Below are 8,894 nucleotides of genomic sequence, written 5' to 3'. Positions count from 1 at the left end.
TTTGCAAATGTTAGGAACCCAAATGTAGTAGCAAGGTTTTAGGCTAATGATATTAGGCCTATACTGTGTAGGCTCTGAATTTACATGTAGATACACAAGTATCTACGTATTTCATGATAGTGTTTTGATTTAGCTAGATTTAGAGCAAGATCCCAGGGGCTACAAGAAAGAGATTTGTATGCTGCTGCTAAGACTAATACAGTCATAGTTTATTAATGTAGACAGTAATGCATAATGAAATGTCATTAATTCTCACATGTAATATTGGTTTCTAATTTGAGGAATTGTGTCCAATTTAGTAGTTTAGTTATTCAGATTTATAACTTGGCAACTCAGAACAAGAAAGTGCTGAATTCTTCTCCATTACCTGAGAAGTCTGAAAAATAAAATACCTGTTCCTTGTAAGGGCAGCCTGTATATTTCTTGAGTCTTTTTGCTGTTCTGGATTTATGATTCAGTTCTCCAAGGGAGACATTGAAAAGCCATTTAGTAACTTCGTTGCATGCCTTATTCCAGATCTTTTTCCTTTCTATTGAGGCTTTTACCCATAAAAGGGCATTTTATTTCAGTGCCACTCCAAGGGGCTACTCTTTCGGTGCTCAGAGACACCTTCCAGAAAAATTTGTCAGGCTTTCTACCAGTTGTGAATGCCACTGAGTTTACGTTTAGTATCTCAGACCATGCCTGTCTATCAAGCAACTAAGGATGTATCAACATAATGTCAGCCAAGCTAGTACTTGTTATTGCCAAAAGTAATTTTTTAAAAATGCCCATTGGCATTTCATGTATTCTGCTCCCTACCTGAGTTCAGGGACACTCTGAAGCTCCTCACTGAAATCGCTTAACAATTGGACCCTTTAAATAAAAAAAAAAAAAAAATATATAAGCCATTCCCCACAGAAAACACTGCTGATCTCAGCTGCGAGGCTTCCTCAGCCTGCTCAGCAGGGAAGCATGAAGATGTCAGGTAAACATAATCATGCTATTTGTGAAAAGTGTGAGATGAGAAAGAGGGAGGGTAATGAAGCATAGACAGAGCAATTCAGTTTCCCAGCCTATTTAGGTAGATTGTCTTTCTCTAATTGTTTTTCTCCCTGGAGGTACAAACACAGTGAATTTCGATACCATAAAGTTAGGCTTTATTATTTCAGCTTTCAGTTCTTTCACAAAGAAATATGTACTGTATTATAGCAGCGCCTAGTAGCAACACTATAGTTAAGGATGTGCCAGCAGTTGTGCTACAGACCTCTCTTTTTCCATGAGACGTAAAAACTAGTTTTAGGTTAAAATTAGGCATATAAGGTAGGTGTCTAGATTCATATCAGTTTATGGAAAAAAAATTCCTAAGTATGTTCTTTGGTCATTGCAGATGCTAACAGTCCTTCCAAAAAAACCAATACCCTGACACAATATCATCTATATTACAAAAGGTTGGGTAGGTACAAGTTAAATGTATCATTTTGCAAGTGTTTAAGTATTGCCCCTGGTGACTTCAGTATGAAATGAATTTCATCTCAGTGTAGCGAAAGATCTAAATTTTAATGGGCTTCATCCAGCAGAAGCCAATCCAACAAAGCACATATTTATCTCATTAACACTTAACTACATGAAGAGTTCATTTGAAACCATCAGGACAAGATTGTTCATCACCTTGCAGGACAGAGTTCATAAGAAAACAAAATGCAGGCATATTTTAAAATTCAAGCAGACACTCGAGGACATAATATTTCTGTGTTCCCTTGTGCTATTTCACAGTGAAAATTAACATCTTTAATAACTAAAGACTTTATAAAAAGTCCTTAGGCAGGCAACAAATACTTGAAGTTTACTCTAAAAAGTAAGGTCAGTAAGCATGTATTTATATTTAGATACTGGGTATGCACTGACATCCAAAGTTATAGCCACACAAATGCATGACACCAGTAAAACAAACTTCAAAGTAACAGAGAAGAAAGTAACCCCCGAAGTTACAACTGGCAGGAAGGAAAACTAATGACAAAGTAGTAAGATCTAACTCTTACGTTGCCTACTTATGACTAGATCTTAGAGTGCTTTCCAAGCAATTTGATAGCATTACCCAGATTTCACAGAGAGGGAAAACAAGGTATATGTAGATTAAGAGATTTAGCTAAGGTCACCCACCAGGCCAATGACAAGAGTTAGGAGCAGTAGCCCAGCAGACTGGTACCAGTTCAGTCACTGTTCATATGATGCTTTTGCCTGCGGCAGAGGAGCAGTGCCACACAGCACGCTTCCCGCCCCCAGCAGACTGGGCTGTTTGAGCCACTGATTGTGCAAGGCAGCCTGAACAGGCTACCGCCTAGTAATGACCTACCATTCCTCAGCTGCATCTTGTTAACCATCTGAGCACTTGCTCCTACCTCTATTAAATAAGAGTCAAACTGACACACACTGGCTACTTAGCACTTACCACAAAGTGCAGCAGCCTGCACTGGGGTGGTTACCATGGCAAAAGTGATGCACAGCAACTTGCTGTCCTGTGATAAGTTGGCCTAAGTGGTGCGCTCCCCTCGCTAAAGCAAGTGCCCCCAGGCTGGCACAGCCCCAGCTGAGCCATCACTTGCTGGGCACCTGGGTTAGAGCCAGGGCTTGCACACCTGCCTGCAGACATGGGGCAGAAGAGGAGGGGAGCGGAACTGGGAGCATGCAGTAGGAGGGAAATGGGCATTTGATGGTCAGGTTCCTAGGGTGACATATGTGAAAACTACATAATAGATGAAAGCATGGGTCTAGGTGCAACCAAATGAAAGCTGAAGGTCAAAAGATACCATGAATTGCTGGAGTCGTGCACATGGGCTGAGACGGTGTGCAGAAGGCAGTACAGTTGGAGGGTGTGTGATGGCACAGAATGTCACAGTGTCTGGAGACAGGTACAAGGAAATAGCGGTAGGGAGCCTGTAGGGTCAGATCAAAATGCTAATAGACACCGTTATTTAGAGGACTGTGCTACAGGATGTAGAGTAGTACAAAACCTGGGCTCTTGAGTGTGCAGCAGAGGGAGTCCCCTGAGTGAGCTGACCCTGGATCTCATGAAAAGAGAGTAACAAGACTGTCTCATTAGCTGCAGGTCTTTAATGGTCTAACTATGTGTTTGAATTACATAATGCTAGATAGAGGATAATTTTGACTATTCTCTCCAAAGCTATTAGCTTGGGAGGGAGAAGTACTATTTATTTTCTGAAAAAACAAAACAAACCAAAAAAACCCCACCAAACTTCAGCAAAAAGGTTTGAGAAACACAGAAAAAGACTACAGTAGATGTACACAGGAAAGAGAGCAGATCAAAAGAAATTATTTCACTGTCTGAGGGACCCTGTCACGAGGACTACATTGTTGCCCAGTTCTGAGGTCCCCAATAGAGCAAAGTGCCAAAGAGTAAATAGGTTAATGAAGGGTGCCTGGCATTCTGCCCTGCTGGAAGAGGATATGATGCCCATCAACATTTTGCCATTGCTGTATTGCTTTGGCAAATGCACCATGTGACGTTTTAACACAGTGATCTTTCAGCTCTTACAAGTGTAAAGCACCTGGAAGCATAAGCATAATCCACAAACAGATAAGAAAAGTGAAAAAAAAGTTCAACTTTTTTTTTTTTACCAAGTTTTCTCAGTAATTATCTTGTGACCTATGAACTATACCAAAAAAGTTTTTCAGTAGCATAATTATGTTCAACAAGGGTGTTTGCAGACTTCTAATAACAGAGTCAAGATTTCTGCTGTTTCTGATTTTTTGTTTTAGCTTTTGCCTTTCACATTCCCTTTCTCTTACAGCATCTCATTTGCAACCATGAACAAACGAGTCATTCAGAACTGCATTCGCACTGGCAAAAATGCCAGGGAGAAAAGAAACCTTCTCAGTCAATTAATTCTGTGGGTTGGTGGGCTAAAAATATGCACAATGCTATGCTGCAAATAGTATCATCCAAAAAGATAAAATTCTCTGATTTACGGTTTGCTTTTAACAAGAAACACTGGACCCTTGCAGTAATGATGGGTATTTCACTTGGTTATGAATTAGGTATGCATGTAGACGTAAATATATGTACACACATCCTACTACACTTCCGAGAGAAGAAAATTGAGTTAAAGAGCTCCAGCCCCCGCTACTCCTCCCAGCTATCCAGGAAAAACAATAAGCAGTTCAGCAGGTGGCATCACGTGTATGGGGTGAAACACAAATTTCTACCAGGAAACAGTATGCAATAACTTTTTACTTGTAGTGCACAGAGGGAACATTCAGTTTATGCAGCCAGTTGTCAATACTTCTCTGAATATTTTGATGGCTTTACTTCGTTCCCCTAAAAGGCATTGTGCACCAGTGCTGTTGTGGGGTTCACATAACATCTTTTCCACCACTGTATGAAATACAACCTTTTTCCTTGTATTTCTACTGCTTCCCGCACTTCTACAGAGGCAGCAGCAGTTTAGTGCAAAGTATTTTGTATGACACTAGAGCACATCCGCAGTTACTGTAAACTAACACCATCCTTTGACGTTAACAAAGGCACACCTGTGTATTCTAGCTGAAGACCACACATCTTCCATGCTTTCCTTAACAACATGGTAAGAATTACTTCACAGATAACAGAAATCACTAGAGAATTTAATAGGAAATAACCTTACCAGGATAAAACTTTTTGAAATATTGAGTATTCAGAGAACTTAATTAGAACATTAAAAAGTTACCTCAATTTTTTATTAATTCTATAAATTTTGGAAAAAAAATACAACCCCCAAACCAATCCATTTTAAAAAGTTAGATAAGAGTTACCACACTCAACAAAACATATTCCCCAGTGATGTCATGGGATGCATATACTAAAAAATTAACAAGTTAAAAGGGAGTAATTTGAGACTGTCATACTGTGTGTACACTGCTATACATTTCAAAAAAGATATACATTTGTTTTCTAACCCAGTTGACAGGACACAGACCAAAAAATCAGATTAAAGTGGCACTCTGCTCTGACTCCACTGAATCCTAAGCCCATGTTAATGTAATGGCAAGCAATGAATAGTTTATGAAAATAACAGGCCAGCACATAGAAGCAAGATTCTTGTCTCTACCTGGTAGACAGTACTTTTGTAATTTGGAGGAATAATTGCAAGAGGACACCTTTTCTCTTAAGTGCACAGTCATTTGCAAATCTTAAAATGCAGGTCCTTGCAAGCTGCACAGTGCCCATCATGTGCATACTTTTGGCAGCGAGGCATTTAGACTCATGATTAAGAATGTACAGTTCACTACAAGAAATCAGTCATTTGAATCCAGCAGTGATAACTATTGATTTTCAACCAATGTGATTTTTTTTCTGTATTAAAAAAAAAAAGAAAAAAGAAACCTCTGCTAGGCTTTTTTCTTCATTATATCCATGGGAACCAAACGAAAAATTATGAAAGGGAGGTGATAAAGGTTAGAAAGATCAGTTCTTAGCTTCCTTCATTTTCCTCATCTTTTTTCTACTGTTTATAATTTTTTGGAAAAGCTTATTTTGGCCAGTGCAAAGCCTTTGGTGTGGTACTTTTCACCTGCAGGAAATAACAATGGGACGATAGTGCAGTAACAAACTAATACTGTATCCCTCCTTTATAAAGAGCATTAGTAGAAATAAAAAGGTGTGGTTAGATTTTAATTCTTCAACATTGACTTGTAAATAGCAGCAATTAAATACACTAGCATGGACAATAAAGGAGTGTGTGATACCAAATTAACTACCTGGCTTTTGTAGCATATTTTTTTGTTGCTATGCTTGCTAGTTAGCATCCATTTTCATTTCCTATTGACATATACTTCCCCTCATACTGGCTAGAAGCTTTAAATATGTATGTCTTCGCCTCCATTTTAGTGATCATTTCACTTAAAATTACAATACTGGTTGTGCTGAAAAGTCACTTCTATATAATACTGGAAACATATTTCCTAAACAAAATTAGAAGTACAAGCAGGTAGAAACTCTGCAGGGAACCTATCGTTTGTGGAGCTGTTTTCAAACTGTTCCTACTATTTAATTATTGAAGGTGAAGGCTTGCATTTGCACAGATTTTATCTGCCACCAGCTTTGTTTCTTTGATAAGACAACAGAAAGTTCCCTTCTTCTAACTTCTATACTTGCTGTTATTACAAACCACATTTATTATGAGGCTCCACAAAAGCCAAGGGCAAGATGGCTCCATTTATAAATCTAGGGATGTCAGGAAGGGTCACAAAAGCCTGAGTGGTACTTGCCTTCAGTAATTCAGGATTTTTCATCCTAAATCCATATATTAAAAAATGCTGATTCATCTCATTTTCAGGATTTAAAAAAAAAAAAAAACCAACAACCCAGCACAAACTTTTCTCTGCACGTTAATTTGACAGATGAAAACAATATATTTCCTACCTACTTAAAATTCACTGAACTTCCTGGAAGAAAAGTACAGTTTCACAGAGAATGCAATATAGAATATTAGAGATAGATTAATTCAAACATTGCAAAGTTGAAACTCATAAAATATTTAGAAAACTCAGAAACAAGAAGGAATAATACCAGCTAGTCTGACCTCTTATGCAGTATTAATTGCACTTTAGTGTTACTGTTATTGCTGAGGTGCTTACACAATTATCACTCCAGGAAATTACTGAAGGAGGTCTTGATGAAGAATAAAGAATTAATGTATTAAATGCTTTTAAAAATGCATCATTGATTAATAGATACAACAGTAATGCTATAAAAGCTATATGCCAGGATCTGAATATCAGTACAGAAAGGCTGAGATGTAATCTAAGACTTATACTTCATTTCAAAAATGAACAATAAACATTTTAAAAATTAATGTAGTGAAACTGGTTTTATAGTTATTTATCCTGCAGAGCAGTTCATATTACCACGAGCATGGTAGGTAGTGTAAAAAGAAAAAAAATGGGTTTTTTTCCCCAAGAGTGGTTCAGAAATGGCACATCCTGTCAGCACTATCATTCAATATATCACTGGCATGACCACGTTTTACCTCATATTTTATTCCTACAACTTGAAATTGCTGTTTTGCTTCTCCTGCCACGCAACACCGTCTAGTTGATGCCCGTTAGGGAAACTCAACATGTGGACACTGACAATTTGTTAGAAAACTATCATTATTGAAAGTAAACAGTGTCCAAAGAAATAATACAGGTTTAGGTACTAAAATGGATGAAATAATTTCTGTTTTGCCTTTAACAATAGTTTGCATTCATATATAATGTAGCATGAAACAGAAACAGTGTTGTGACCACAGTTTAGGCCATTGTAGGCACTTACAGAAATCATAAAAATCATAAATCAGGCTGGCACAGCTTAGAAGTTCTGTACAGGAGAGAAACATTTCCAGAAGAGAGAAAGTTGTTACAAATATATATAGTGCTGGACAGTGGTGTATAGTTTTTTATTGACTCAGTAGGATTTAAGATGTCAAAATGAGTAGTGATTTTACAGAAGAAAAGCAGGTATTGTGAAAGACAGGAGACACTTCAGCATCCATCTCTGGATACTTTAGCTGGGCATCTAAAATCACAAGTTGCAATTTTGGAATTTAAAGGCAAGCTATATAAGTTTACAACACCTGTCCTAGGAGCAGAGTACTTTCTCTGGTGCCAGCATAGATCAAATCCTGTTTTATAATTAAATACTTTATTTTCATATCCTTATCCCGAATGTGAACAGCAGTAGCTTTCAAAGTATTTTAAATAGTGACAAACAGAGTAAGTGATTCTACTTGACACTGTTAGGAGTATGAAACCACACATTTCTCAGTTGTCATGTGAGAGACTATTTCTTTGCAAAGGCTCCATCTTTTTTCTATTATCTGTTTTTAAAATTAGAATCATAGGATGGTTTGTGTTGGAAAAGACCTTAAAGTTCATGGACAGGGACACCTTCCACTGGACCAGGTTGCTCAAAGCCCCATCCAGCCTGGCCTTGAACGCTTCCAGGGATGGGGCAGCCACAACTTCTCTGGGCAACCTGTGCCAGTGCCTCACCACCCTCAGAGTGAAGAATTTCTTCCTTATATCCAATCTAAATCAGTCTCTTTCAGTTTAAAGCCATTACCCCTTGTCCTGTCACTACATGTCCTTGTAAAAAGTCCATCTCCAGCTTTCATGTACATGCAGTACATTTCAAGTACATGCAGTTATATGAAGAGAGCCTTCAAATAGTGCTGAGAGGGTACAGGCTCCTTAGTAAAGTTACTTTATTAATAATTTTCCATTAGTTTTAATCTTTAATCCCTGGGTTCAACTTCTATTTACTCATTTCCAGTAAAGCTTTGTAAAAATGGTCACAATGACTTCTAGACAAACAATGCACAACACCAAAAATTCAGACAGCCTCAGACACAGAAGAGTGACACCATTTGAAATTTTATATGAAGCTTAGATCATTTTTCCATCACAGTTTCAGGACTTCTATACAATTGTTCATCAGATGCTGAACGGCAATGAAAACACTACAGTGTAGATGACACTACAGCTCTAGTATATTGGGTGTTACACTAAGGTCAGTGCCAAAATAAAGCAATACAGTGTTAGCAGTGTTTCTTATTTCACATGTGTGCTGTATTTCAAAATGAGAGTGGTAATCTGTATTTGATATACAGATACAAATCAGCAACATATTCCTTTTTTTTCTCCTGTGGTGTGCTGCACATGCTTGGCCAACAGAGGAGCTAGTTTAAGGTTTCATAACACAACCAAATAAAAAAATGTTCTAGTTTGTGTGGTTTCAAAGAAAAACAACATGAAATTCAATAACTTTAATGTAAGGTTTGGCTTAGGTCCCTGATTAACCAAGGTATCAAAAAAAAAAATCCACTTCATCAGTTACATAATAGTTCAGTAATAATCAAGCTCTATATTTTGGG

This window comes from Nipponia nippon, unplaced genomic scaffold (assembly GCF_047370975.1).
Source record: "Nipponia nippon isolate SJK-2023a ecotype South Korea unplaced genomic scaffold, ASM4737097v1 scaffold_6, whole genome shotgun sequence".
Lineage (NCBI taxonomy): Eukaryota > Metazoa > Chordata > Aves > Pelecaniformes > Threskiornithidae > Nipponia > Nipponia nippon.
Note: the sequence above shows the minus strand (reverse complement) of the source record.